General features: G+C 37.8%; 1 non-coding gene across 1 annotated transcript; it reads left to right on the forward strand.

Moving 5' to 3' along the window:
- The first annotated feature begins 10,735 nt into the window (after positions 1-10,735).
- TRNAS-GGA lies at positions 10,736-10,807 on the forward strand. Its single transcript has one exon. It is a non-coding gene; the product is annotated as a tRNA-Ser (tRNA).
- Positions 10,808-14,849: the final 4,042 nt, after the last annotated feature.

A 14,849-nucleotide genomic window follows, 5' to 3' on the forward strand; every position in this document is an offset into this window, starting at 1 on the left:
ACTACTCGGCCATAAAAAAGAATGAAGTGCCATCTGCAGCAACATGGATGGACTTAGAGATGATCACACTAAGTCAAGTAAGAAAGAGAGAGACAAATAGCATATGCTATCATTTATAAGCGGAATCTAGCATATGACACAAATGAACTTTTTACAAAACAGAAACAGGCTCACAGGCATAGAAAACAAATATGCAGTTACCAAAGGGAACGGGGTAGGGGTATAAATTAGGAGTTTGAGATTAGTAGATACAAACTACTACATAGAAAATACTGTACATAAACAACAAGGTCCTACTATATAGCAAAGGGCATCATATTCTACTACTGTAGGAATGTGTTGAATCTATAGATCCCAAAGGAAAAAAGGTCCTGCTATTCACATTTTAAGGTTTTTGTTCAACCTGTTCTATTTTCTTTTGATAAAGCTTACAATAACTGGTATATAGTTTCACATGAACATCATAAAGAGCAGCAGATGTTAGTAACAGAAGCTGCTGTGAAAAATATGGAAAAGAATACACTCATTACTTCTATTGCTTATGAGTGTGAAAATAAAGATTTACACTTTTATTTTCTTAAAAACTGAATGTGTGGAAAATTCACATATTGATAGGTGAATTTCTTCATTCTTTCCAACAAGCTAATCAAGATGGGAAAGTTATTTTAATAAAATGTATTTATGTTAACCATTGCCTTTAAGACAATGTGATTGCATATGGTTTAAAGAATGGATAATCATTCAATGTACCCCTTCATGGGTACATTCATGGGTACAATGTACCCATTCCTGGGTTAAGCAATGAGTACAAATAAGACAAATAGATTTAGTTGGGAGAAAGTTCTAAACCATGAGATATATGTGAAATTTGGATATTGGGATTCTGTTGGTGGCTGATAAGGAAATAGGTTGTTCTAGCTCTTTTCTTTTCCTTGTAAAACTTGGAATCAGCTTATCTATTTCTACAAAAAAGCCTGCTGGGATATTTATTGGGAATGTGTTGAATCTATAAATTCATATGACAAGAACTGATATCATAATAATACTGTATATTCTGACCTGTGAGCTCAGTACATTTATACTTTCCAGAGTCTATGGCTCTTGTACTATTTTGCTAGATTTACTCCTAAGCATTTCATGTTTTTTGATGCTATAGTCAACAATTCTGCTTTAAAATTTCAATTTTCAATTGTCTTCTACTGGTACACAGAATTACATTCAATAATTTTTTCCCTAAGTACTTAAAATTCATTTCATCCTAAATAAATACAGTGAAATACTCTTATGATTAAATGATGCTCTTAACATTATTATCAAATGCTTGATTTTGAATCAACATTTCTAATGCATATCTGCTTATCTTCGGGGTTTACTATGCTATGCTTTTATGTAGTTTTTTAAAAAAATAATTAAATTGGAGGCTAATTACAATATTGTGGTGATTTTCACCATATATCAACATGAATTAGGCATGGGTGTCCAGGCATCCCCCTATCCTGAACTCCCCTCTGACCTCCCTCCCCACCCCATCCCTCTGGGTTGTCCCAGAGCACCAACTTTGAGGGCCGTGCTTCATGTATCAAACTTGCACTGGTCATCTATTTTACATATGGTAATATACATGCTTCAAAGCTATTCTTTCATATCGTCCCACCCTCGCCTTCTCCCACAGAGTCCAGAAGTCTGTTCTTTACATCTATGTCTCTTTTGCTGTCCTGCATATAGGGTCGTCGTTACCGTCTTTCTAAATTCATACATATGCGTTAATATACTGTATTGGTGCTTCTCTTTTGATCTTACTTCACTCTGTATAATAGGCTCCAGTTTTGTCTACCTCATTAGAACTGACTCAAATGCATTCTTTTTTTTTTATAGCTTTGGAGTAATATTCCATTGTGTATATGTACCATAACTTCCTTATCCATTTGTCTTCTGTTGGACATCCAGGTTGCTTTCATGTTCTAGCTATCATAAACAGTGCTGCAATGAACATTGGGGTACATATGTCTCTTTCAGTTCTGGTTTCCTCAGTGTGTATGCCCAGCAGTGGGATTGCTGGGTTGTATGGCAGTTCTATGTCCAGTTTTTTAAGCAATCTCTACACTGTTCTCCATAGTGGCTGTACTAGTTTGCATTCCCACCAACAGTATAAGAGGGTTCCCTTTTCTCCACATTCTCTCCAGCATTTATTGTTTGTAGACTTTTTGATGACAGCTACTTTGACCAGCATGAGATAGAAGTACCTCATTGTGGTTTTGATTTGCATTTCTCTGATAATGAGTGATGTTGAGTGTCTTTTCATGTATTTGTTAGCCATCTGTATGTCTTTTTTGCAGAAATGTTACAATGAATTTTTTTATATTGAACCTGTATCTTGCAATCTTACAAAACTCATACTTTATAGTCATTTTTTCTTTTTTTTTTGGTATATGAATTTACTCCATAGAAAATCATGTCTTCTGCAAATAAGGGGAAGCTTATTTCCAATATGCATGTCTTTTATTTCTTTTTCTTGCTTTAGTCCTTTGGGTCTCCATTATGATACAGAATAGCAGAAATGAGAGTGGACATCCTTCTCTCATTTCTGATCTGAGGGGGAAATCATTCAGTCTTTTATCAGTAATAATGATATTAAAAGTAAGCTTTTTTGTGGATGTCCTTTATCAGCTTCTACCTTAAGGAATCAGAAAAAGAAGAGAAAATCAAGCCCAAAGTAAGCAGAATAAAGGGTGGGGGAGGGAATAAACATGGCAGAAATCAGTGAAACAGAAAACAACAGGGGAAATGGGTCAGTGAGATCAAAATCTGGTTATTTGAGATCAGTAAATTGATACACCTCCAATCAGACTGAGAAAAGAACACTATCTTCTGACTTTTATGGTTTCTGTTGAGAAGATGACTGTTCATCTTATTGTTCCTCCTTTGAAGATAATGTCTTTTGTTTTGCCTGATTTAAAAATTTCCTCCTTTTCTTTTGTTTTTAGCTCTTTTGCTCTGATATCCTGGTTATGCTTTTCTTTGTAGTTATTCTGATTAGGATTCATAGGACTTCTTGAATGTGTGATTTGCAGTCTTCCATCAAATTTGTATTATTATCCCTTATCTTTTCAACTGTATTGCTGCCAGAGAATATGGTCTTCACGATGCTGATTCTTTGAGATGTGTTGAGACATGTGTTATGGCTGAGTTGAGTGTGGATTTTAAGAAATACTGCTTGTGAGGTTGAGAAGAATGTGTGTTATCTACTTGTTAGATATCTAATTTTAAATATGTTAATTATAGCAATTTTGTTATACTTTTTCTTCAAGCATTCTTTATTCAAATTAATATGTTATCTTCTAGACCACCAATAATTACAAAGGTGTGATAACATATGCTATGATGATTTTGAGGCAATTTTATTCTGTGCATTCAAATTTAAATTTGCTATAATTACATAGTGAACTGAAAACTTTTACCATTATATAATAACCTTCTCTATTCCCAATAATGCTCTTTGTTTTATATTTTATCTAATATCAGTGTAGTGATCTATGATTGTTCTGGCATTGTCTGGAATTTCTCTTTTAATCTTTTGACATTTTTATATTTTAGGTGTGACTATAAACTTTTTCTTTAGGTTTAGAAAAAAAAATAAATAAAAAAAAATAAAATTTTAACTTGTAATTAATTCATTTATATTTATTGTCATTATTGATATAATTGGACTTGTTTCTATCAATGTAAATTTTTCCTTAGGGGCCTTCCTGGTGGTCCAGTGCCTAATACTCTGCCCTCCCAAGGCAGGGGACTTGGGTTTGATCCCTGGTCAGGGAACTAGATCCCACATGCCTCAAGTAAAAGATGCTGCATGCTACTTGGCTGTGCTAAGTAAAATAAACAAATATTAATTTTTTTTCTCCTTTCTGTTTCACTTGCTTCTTTCCTTCATTTCCCTTTTCAAGATTAATTCAATTTTTTAGTTCAAGATTTTTCTTAACAAATTTTCCCCTCATCCAGTTAAGATGAAATATTCTTTTAGTAATTACTATTGAAACTGTATCATGCATATTAAATTTAAGTAAGTCTAAAGTAAGTTAATATGTTAAACATGCTCCTGAACGATGCAAGATGCAAGGATCTTAGAACACTTTTCCATCAGCTACTTACTTCTCATTGGTGAGTCAAAACCAAAATCTGGAGACTGAAGAATCTCCAAATGCTACTTAAGTCTAGAACTTCAGTTCTGTATTTTATTGCTTAAACACTATAAATTAGAACCCCACCTCTCCTTCCTTCTTTCTTTCTAATCTTCTTCCTTGAATGAGGTAATTTAAAATTAAAGATGTAAAAATTACATCTTTACCAATTTATTCACTAATAATTTGCATTTTAGACTTTTCTTTAACAATAGCTTTGTTTCTTACTAATGCACATTCTTTACAAGTTCCTAAAACTGTTGATGGCAAACTCTTTAGATTTTTGTTCAACTGAAAATGTCTTCATTTTTTCATTATTTCCGAAAAGATAATTTTGCAGAATACATAATTATAAGCTGACAGTTAATTTTTCCCCTTGTTCAGTTGCTAAGTTGTATCTGACTCTTTGCAACCCCATGGACTGCAGTGCATCAGGCTCCTCTGTCCTCCACTACCTCTGGGAGTTTGCTCAAATTCATGTCTACTGAGTTGGTGATGCTTTCAAACCATCTAATCCTCTTGCTGCTCCCTTCTCCTTTTGCTTCCAGGCTTTCTCAGCATCAGAGTCTTTTCTAAAGAGTTGACTCTTCGCATCAGGTTGCCAAAGCACTGGAGCTTCAGCTTTACTATCAGTCCTTTCAATGAATATTCAGGGTTGAATTCCCTTAGTATTGACTGGTTTGATCTCTGTGCAGTCCAAGGTACTCTCAAAAGTTTTCTCCAGCACCACAATTCAAAAGCATCAATTTTTCAGGGTTCAACCTTCTTTATGGACCAATTCTCATATCCATACATGACTACTGAAAAAACTACAGCTTTGACTATACGGACTTTTGTTGGCAAGGTGATGTCTCTGTCTTTTAATATGCTCTCTAGGTTTGTCCCAACTTGCCTTTCAAAAAGCAAGTGTCTTTTAATTTCATGGCTGCAGTCACCATCTGCCGTGATTTTGGAGGCCAAGAAAATAAAGTCTGTCACTGTTTCCATTTTTTCCCCATCTATTTGCCATGATCTTAGTTTTTTGAATGTTGAGTTTTAAGCCAGCGTTTTCACTCTCCTCTTTCACCTTCATCACGAGGTTCTTTAGTTCCTCTTCACTTTCTACCATTAGGTGATGTCATCTGCATATCTGAGATTATTGATATTTCTCCTGGCAACCTGGATTTCAGCTTGTAATTCATCCAGCCCAGCATTCACATGATGTACTCCATATAAAAGTTAAATAAGCCAGGTGACAGTATATAACCTTGATGTACTGCTTTCTCAATTTTGAATCAGTCAGTTAGTTATTAGATGTCTTGTTCTGTTTTTTTCTTGATTTCATACAGATTTCTTAGGAGACAGGAACAGTGGTCTGGTATTCCCATCTCTTTAAGAATTTTCCATGGTTTGTTGTGATCCACACAGTCAAAGGCTTTAGCATAGTCAATGAAGCAGAAGTAGATGTTTTTCTGGAACTCCCTCGCTTTCTCCATGATTCAGCGATCCTGTCTTTTTGCTTTTTATCAGTATGGTTGAGAGGAAAACATCATTCTTTATCAGGTTGCTTTTAAAGTCTTTTTGTCTTTTGTGATCTGCAATTTCACTACAATGTATCTTTGTCGGTTTCTTTTTATTTATCTTGTTTATTATATATCAGCTTCCTTTACTGATACTTCTGAGTTTATGTATCTTACCAATTTTGGAAATTCCTTGATCATTTTCTCTCCAAATATTGCAGTTCCTCCATTCTATTTTCTTCTTTAGGATTCTGAATGGAAGTATTTTAAAGTCTTTCATTTTATTCTCTATAACTTTCAATCTCTATATTAATTTTTATCTTCTTTTTTCTCTATATGGGATTCTGGATATTCTTTCAGATATATCTTCCAGTTTACCAATTCTCTTTTCATTTACATTTAATCTGCAGTCTAAACCATCTATTTTCTTTTTCAACAATTACATTTTTTATTCCCAAAAGTTCTTTTCATTTTCATTTTTTTCAAGTTGGCAGAATATTTTTGATAATCCCTTAACAATTACTTGTTCTGTGAAAGCATGTTTAATTATTTGAACAATTTATATATAGAAATGTTATAATCTGTATCTGACAATTTCCAAAATGTGAATTCCTTAGGGACTGGAATCTATTTGATGACTTGCAATGATGGTGTCTTTTTTACATGTGTATTTTCTGATTTTGGTTTTGAGCCCATATTTGCTTTCTCTTAATATGGATCTTTGGGTAATACAATGGGGATAGTTTTCTTAAGAGAATATTTATTTGTAATTGTGCTAGGCAACAGGGAGACCATTGAGCTGGAACATTTCAGTTTCCTTTGAGATCAGCTTAATGTGGGATTCTCAAGTTCAACTCTTATAGTAGCTTCTAGCCCAAGACTTGGTCCAGCTATCAAAGCTCTAATATTGGCTTATGCCTTTAGGCCACTCTACCTTTCCCTTCTTAATACTGCGCATCATTCTGCATTCTTGAAATTTATTTTTGGAGAGAGTATCCTGAAAAATTACCTTTTTTTCTTACAACTATAGACATGCAATAAAGGATGGCTTATCAGGATCTACTTGTTTTTTGGTGGGAGGCCCTCTCAGAATATTAGCTCCTCTTACTTCCAGAAAAGGAAATCTGAAGTTTTTTTCTCAAGTGTCTGTTTAATAAGATTAAAAAAATTACAACTAGATCTTCAGCTGAGTTAAAAAAAGGTAATTCAGACAACAAAACCTATCTTATTCACCATGATTAAGCAGTGTTCCTCACAGCCCCAGTTTTATGATCTTCCCATTCACTTTATCTTGCATATGGAATGCAAACTTGCCACGGAGGGTTAGATTTAGAATATTCAAATGAGCAAGTATCTTTTAACACAAACACAAGTTGTGTATACAATTTGGCAGACTGAAGATTAGAGAAAAGACTTGGAGTTTCTTATAAAGCAAATAGAAGCATGAGAACATTACTGAATGAAGGCAATGAGCTGCATCTCTCTAAAAAGTTAAATAAAAAAGCAAAGAGATCAACAACGTGGCTTTAATGAGATTGTAAAATTAAAAATTTTACAACATTTTTCTCTTAAATCTTCATACACACCCAGAGCATGTGTTTCTGCTCAGTTGCTTCAGTTGTGTCCAGTTCTTTGTGACCCCATGGACTGTAGCCTGCTAGGCTGCTCTGTCTATGGGATTCTCCAGGCAAGAATACTATAGTGGGTTGCCATGTCCTCCTCCAGGGGACCTTTTCAACCCAGGGATCAAACTACTGTCTCCTGTGTCTCCTGCATTGCAGATGGATTCTTTACTGCTGAGCCACCAGGGAAGCCCATAGCCAAAGCAGTCAAAGTTTTTTTCTGTGACTACATCAGTGTGTAAATTTGACTATTTTAAAGTTTTGCAGGTATCTCTGAATTGTATACTTAAAGCTAAAAATGTGCTGTATAAGGTAGAACACCACTGATACATCAACTATAGTCTTCTTATGAACAATAATGGTCGTGAAATCAACAGCTTGAAATACCAGCTATATTTTTTCAAATACAAAATACAATTTATTCTTTGACTTATGTGTATCTCAATTCAGAAAATACTATTTTAAGGTAAGAAGAAGCTGTGAGTAGCAGATTGAAGGGAGATTACTTTTTGAAATTGCACAACAGAGTCTTAATGGAGGGCATGGCAAATTGGTCTGGACGGCTGAATCTCTAGGTAAGACTGATTTTCAGGTGCTATTTGTTGACAGATAAACATATGTGGTCTTGCAGAGGCTTGATCCCCATTCACATTTTATTAAAAAAATGTTATCTGTTTATTTTTGGCTGTGCTGGGTCTTCATTGCTGTTTGGGTTTTTCTTTAGTTGTGGTGGGTAGGGACAGCTCTCTCGTTGCAGTGCTTGGGTTTCTCATTACAGTGGCTTCTCCTGTTGCGGAACACAGGCTCCAGGGTGCATGGGCTTCAACAGTTGTGGCACGTGAGCTCAGCAGTTGTGGCTCACTGGCTTAGTTGCACTGTGGCATGTGGGATCTTCCCAGACCAGGGATTGAACCCAAGTCTCCTGCATTGACAGGCAGATTCTTTATCACTGAGCCACCAGAGAAGCCCCCTTGTTCACATTTTAAAGTGTCTCTTCAGTTCTCATAAAATTAACTTTATGTTTACCCCCCATCTCTGGGTCTTAGTTTCCTAGTACACCAAAGATGCAAGACCAAGTGTTCTCTAAGGTTTCTCCTAGCACTATCAGTCTGGTGTAATATATGAAGGTAGGGTATATTTTAGTATTCATCACAGCCTTCTCTCACCACCACATTAAACAGTGTACAGTAGAATAAGGGAGGCTATTAGCCACAGACAAGAAATCCAGATATGAAAAACTTAAAAAAGGTATTTAAACTGGAACGGAAGAGATAAACCTGTCACTATTTGCAGATGACATGATGCTCTATATAGAAACCTCTAAAGTCACCACACAAAAACTATTAGAACTAATAAATGAACTCAACAAGGTAGCAAAATACAAGATTAATATACAGAAATATGTTGCATTTCTTAACAATGAAATGTCAGAACAAAATCCCATTAAATATCATGCCAAAGGACTTCCCTGATGGTACTGTGGATGGGAATCTGCCTGCCAAAGCAGGGGACACAGGTTCGATCTCTGGTCAGGGAAGATTCCACATGCCTCAGAGCAGCTAAGCCTGTGTGCCACAACAATTGAGATTGTGCTCTAGAGCCCGTGAGCTGCAACTACTGAAGCCCTTGAGCCTAGAGCCTGTGCCCCACAACAAGAGAAGCCATTGCAATGAGAAGCCTGTGTACTGCAACTAGAGAAAGCCTTTGCACAGCAACAAAGACCCAATGCAACAACAACAACAACAAAAAGTGTAAAATTAAAAAAAACCCCAAAATACCCCAGCAATATAGGAATCAACTTAATCAAGGAGGTGAAAGACCTATACATTGAAAACCACAAAACATTGATAAAGGAAGTTGATAACTCAAAGAAATGGAAAGACACTCCATGCTATTGTTTTGGAAGAAATACCATTGTTAAAATGGCCACACTGCCCAAAACAATCTACAGATTTAATGTGAATCCTATCAAAATACCCTTGACATTTTTCACAGAACTAGTACAAATAATCCTAAAATCTATGTGTAACCATATAAGACTCAGAATTGCCAAAGTAATTCTGAGGAAAAAGAACAAAGCTGGAAGTATAACTCTTTCAGACCTCAGACAATATTGCAAAGTGACAGTAATCAAAACAGCATGGTATTGGCACAAAGACAGGCACATAGATGAATGAAACAGAATAAAAAGCCCAGAAATAAACTCACACACCTATTGTCAATTAATCTTCAACAAAGGAGGCAAAGGTGTACGATGGAGAAAAGACAGTCTCTTCAACACATGGCATTGGGAAAGCTGGACAGCTACCTATAAATCAATGAAATTAGGACAGTCCCTCATACTATATACAAAAATAAACTCAAAATGGTTTAAAGACCAAAATATAAGACATGACACCATAAAATTCCTAGAAGAGAACATAGACAATACTTTCTTGGACATAAATCATATCAATATATTCTTAGGTCAGCCTCCGAATGCAAAAGAATTAAAAACAAAAATAAACAAAAGTGACCAAATCAAACTTAAAATCTTTTGCACATAAAAAGAAACCATCAACAAAACTAAAAGATGATCTACAGAGTGGGAGAAAGTATTTGTAAATGAAATGACTGACAAGGGATTAATATCCAAAATATACAAACAGCTCATATGACTCAATTAAAAAATTAACAAACAAACAAACCACAAATAACCCAATCAAAAAATGGGCAGAAGACCTAAATAGACATTTGCCCAAAGAAGACATAGTGAAAGTGAAAGTCTCTCAGTAGTGTCCAGCTCTTTGCAACCTCACGGACTATACAGTCCATGGAATTCTCCAGGCCAGAATACTGGAATGGGTAGCTTTTCCCTTCTCTGGGGATCTTCCCAATCCAGGGATTGAACCCAGGTCTTCCATATTGCAGGCAGATTCTTTACCAACTGAGCTATGAGGGAAGCCCAAAGAAGATATACAGATGGACAATATGAAAAGATGGACAACATGAAAAGATGCTTAACATCACTAATTATTAGAGAAATGCAAATCGTAATCATAATGAGGTATTACCTCATACCAGTTAGAATGGCTATCATTAAAAAGTCTACAAATAATAAATGCTGGAGATGGTGTGGAGAAAAGGGAACTCTCTTACACTATTGTTGGAAATATAAATTGGTGCAGCCACTAGGGAAAAAAGTATGGAAATTCCTTAAAAAACTAAAACTAGAGCTAATATATGATCCTGCAATCCCACTCCTGGGCATATATCCAGAAAAGACAAAAACTCTAATTTGAAAAGATAATGCACCCAATGTGCATAGCAGCACTACTTACAATAGCCAAGATATGGAAACAACTTAAATGCCCAACAACTGTTGATTGGTTTAAGAAGATGTTGTGTGTGTATATATATATATATATATATATATATATACACACACATATGGGCTTCCCTGGTGGCTCAGAGGTTAAAGCGTCTGCTTGGAATGCAGGAGACCCAGGTTCGATCCCTGGGTGGGGAAGATCCCTTGGAGAAGGAAATGGCAATCCACTCCAGTAATCTTGCCTGGAGAATCCCATGGAGGGAGGAGCCTGGTAGGCTACAGTCCATGGGATCACAAAGAGTTGGACACGACTTGAGCGACTTCACTTTCACTTTCATATATACACACAACATGGGATATTACTCAGCCATAAAAAGGAATGAAATAATGTCATTTGCAACAACATGGATGGACCTAGAGATTATCATACTAAGTGAAGTAAGTCAGACAGAGAAAGACAAATAATATGTGATATCACTTTATGTGGGATAAAAAATAATACAAATGAATCTATATACAAAACAGAAATAAACTTATAGGCATAGAAAACAAACTTATAGTTACCAAAGAGGAAGTGGGAGGGAAAAATTAGGAACATGAGATTAACAGATACAAACTGTTAAATTAAAAGTAGATAAGCAATAAAGATTTACTGTATAGACAGGGAATTATATTCAGTATATTGTAATAACCTAGCTGAAACTCCAGTACTTTGGCCACCTCATGAGAAGAGTTGACTCATTGGAAAAGACTCTGATGCTGGGAGGGATTGGGGGCAGGAGGAAAAGGGGACGACAGAGGATGAGATGGCTGGATGGCACCACCCACTCAATGGACGTGAGTTTGAGTGAACTCTGGGAGTTGGTGATGGACAAGGAGGCCTGGCGTGCTGCAATTCATGGGGTCGCAAAGAGTCGGACACGACTGAGAGACTGAACTGAACTGAACCGATAATGGAAAATAATCTGAAAAAAAGCAACTGAATTACTTTCCTGTATACCTGGAACTAAACTAATACAATATTGCAAATCAACTATATTTCAATTAAAGAAAAAGATAAAAGGAGGACAGTTTCCTCCATGATGGGCCTCAACAGGCTCTCAACAAAATTTTTTTCCTTGAATGACTTAATCTATAGATTATTTCATGAAAAAATATCTTGATTCAAACAACTTTGTTACTTTATCTGTTATTCCTTCTTAGTGACCTTCAAACAGTAATGATAATGTTGGTGATTTCATTAATTCACCTTTAGGGTGAAGACAGTACCTGGGAAGATAAAGCAGAAAAATGGAAAGAAACTAACATTTTGGTGACACTATTGGAGCCCCTGGATCAACACTTGCTTAAAGCTTGAACTGGAATTTTCAGTTACATGAGCCAATGCATTGCCTTTATTGTATAAGACAGATGTAGATTTTGTTTACTTGCAGTTAAAAGCATCCTAATGATAATATTTCTATTTAGAGTATAACTTGAACATATGACTTCTAGCCAATAAGTGTTCCAAGAAGTTGTGTCTGACACTTTGTGACTCTTTTGACTGTAGCCCTCCAGACTCCTCTGTTCATGGGATTCTCCAGGCAAGAATACAGGAGTGGGTTGCCATGCCCTTCTCCAGGGGATCTTCCCTACCCAGGAAGTGAACCCATGTCTCTTATGTCTCCTGCATTGGCAGGTGGGTTCTTTACCACTAGTGCCACCTGGAAAGCCGCTTTTAATTTATTATCACATAAATAAAAATGGAGTTTATTATTTGGCAGGGTAAACAGAAAATACACTATTTTTCTTTTGAGATGAAAACAAAGACTGAAATGCATTAAAAAAATTCAGTGACAATTAACCAATGGCTAGAAGTGTTATCGGAGAAGGCAATTGCAACCCACTCCAGTACTCTTGCCTGAAAAATCCCATGGATGGAGGAGCCTGGTGGGCTGCAGTCCATGGGGTCGCTAAGAGTCGGACACAACTGAGCGACTTCACTTTCGCTTTTCACTTTCATGCATTGGAGAAGGAAGTGGCAACCCACTCCAGTGTTCTTGCCTGGAGAATCCCAGGGATGGCGGAGCCTGGTGGGTTGCCGTCTCTGGGGTCGCACAGAGTCGGACACGATTGAAGCGACTTAGCAGCAGCCGCAGCAGAAGTGTTATATATCAATAAGACAGGTTTCAGCTCCTAGGGCACAGAGTGATTAACTTCTTTTTTGCATCCTGCTCAGTCATCACATCACCCTTCCTTCTGAGCCAACACTTGGCCACAGTCTCCCTCTGTGGCAGCCACTGCCAATTTCTGAGACCTGGGACATAAGATAACACCTATTTGTGCTCCTTGTCATTTCATTCTATCTGCTCCTAAATGTCAGAATGGGGACTAACACGGCTATGGGTTTTGCAAGAAAATAAATGCAAAGCTTTTGAAAGAGACAAAAGGATTCATTCACTCATTCATTCTTTTCAACAAGTATTTATGTTTCACGGAAGAAAAGGAGTGAGACTAAACTCACAGATTTTAACAGTAAAGTAACATCTGCCCTCATGTATGCAGAAGTGAAGAACTACAAGGTTTCCAAGTCAGCTGCTGCTCCTAAGTCGCTTCAGTCGTGTCCGACTCTGCGCGACCCCATAGACCGCAGCCCACCAGGCTCCCCCGTCCCTGGGGATTCTCCAGGCAAGAACACTGGAGTGGGCTGCCGTTTCCTTCTCCAATCAATGAAAGTGAAAAGTGAAAGTGAAGTCGCTCAGTCGTGTCCGACTCTTGGCGACCTCATGGACTGCAGCCTACCAGGCTCCTCCGTCTGGTATTCAGGCAAGAATACTGGAGTAGGTTGCCATTGCCTTCTCTGTCCAAGTCAGCAGCAACCACAAACTCACCAGTGAGAGAAATTGTAGTGCTCACCTCCTTCCACAGAGGGGCACTCCAAGCTCATCACTGAAAATGCCCGCAGGGTCGCTTCTGTGAGCCGTTGGAGACCAAGTGCTTCACATCTCCTCTCCATATCTAAGGATTATTGAGTAAAATTGAAAGTACATTTAGCAGGGCTCTTTGAGAATGATGCGCAGCTATTTTAACATCAATCCCTATGGTTCCAGCAACTTCTTCTAAATTAATTCATGTTTAAAAAAATTAACAGAAATGTGTTAAGTTTGAGAACAAATTGGACTTCAGATCTGTTTGGGTCTCCATTATACACAGATGAAATAATCATACAAAATAAAGAATACATTGAGGGTAAAACATTTCTCATTCAAAGCTTTATTATGGTTTATTAGAAAACTAGAGTCAGCTCTACCTCAAACACATGCCTTCATCAGAACGGGCAGTACAGAATTCAAAAATACATCTTGGATAAACAGAATTTTAGACAAATATGAGTCAGGTCATTATCTTTATCCCTGTGTCTGGGAGAAAAATCTTTCAGTATTTCCAAAGGCTTGATAGCATTTCGAAATCAGCAGTGGATGAAAGGTGGGACCGTGTAGCTTTGTTGAATCAAATACGAGTGTATAGGATGGGCCTTAAAGTTTGTTTCTCACATTACAAAATGAAACCATCAAAGGGGAGACTCTTGTCTTTCCTAGTATATTAAAAAAGACTTTGAGGACCAAATCCTGGAAGACTGGCGTCAACGCCGCCAGGCGTGCCGACTCCCTTCCGAGCCCGGGAGCGCCGCCGAGGGAGCCGTTGCGTTTCCGCTGGTGAGGGGCGCTCCGAGCGCTCCCACCGCTCGCCCGGGCAAACGGAAAGGGCTAATTGGCTTGCAGCTGAACAACACATTTAAAAGGCAGCATTAAAAGCCCAGAAGGGCAGCAGCCCAGATTGTGGAGCCGGCAGAGCTGCGGGCTTTGAGGGTTCCTGGGGCGAAAGGGGAAGGGGCGGCGCGCCCGGCCTCGGACAGATGGATCTCGAGCTCCCGCGGCCCGCGCGCTGGGGGCGACCGCACCAACATCTTCCCACTTGGTTTAAGTTTATTCTGGGCCGCCGGGAGCTGGAACAGGAAATGTTCAGTCTTTCATGTCCGCTGGCCGGCTGCAGTTTTGCACCTTCCGGCGAGCGCTGATGAGTTGGTTGATTCTGCTGCGTTTGAAGTTCACCATTTATTATTAAAGAGAAGTGGCAGTGATTAGTTCGGAGTTCTCAGAGAGCTAAATAAATGTTTACCAAATAACAAGGTTCAGCCCTACAAGAAACGGCTCGAACAGGTTTCTGAAATCCCTGCGAGGGCCCCACGTGCCGCCCCCAG

Source organism: Bos indicus x Bos taurus, chromosome 1, assembly GCF_003369695.1.
Source record: "Bos indicus x Bos taurus breed Angus x Brahman F1 hybrid chromosome 1, Bos_hybrid_MaternalHap_v2.0, whole genome shotgun sequence".
Lineage (NCBI taxonomy): Eukaryota > Metazoa > Chordata > Mammalia > Artiodactyla > Bovidae > Bos > Bos indicus x Bos taurus.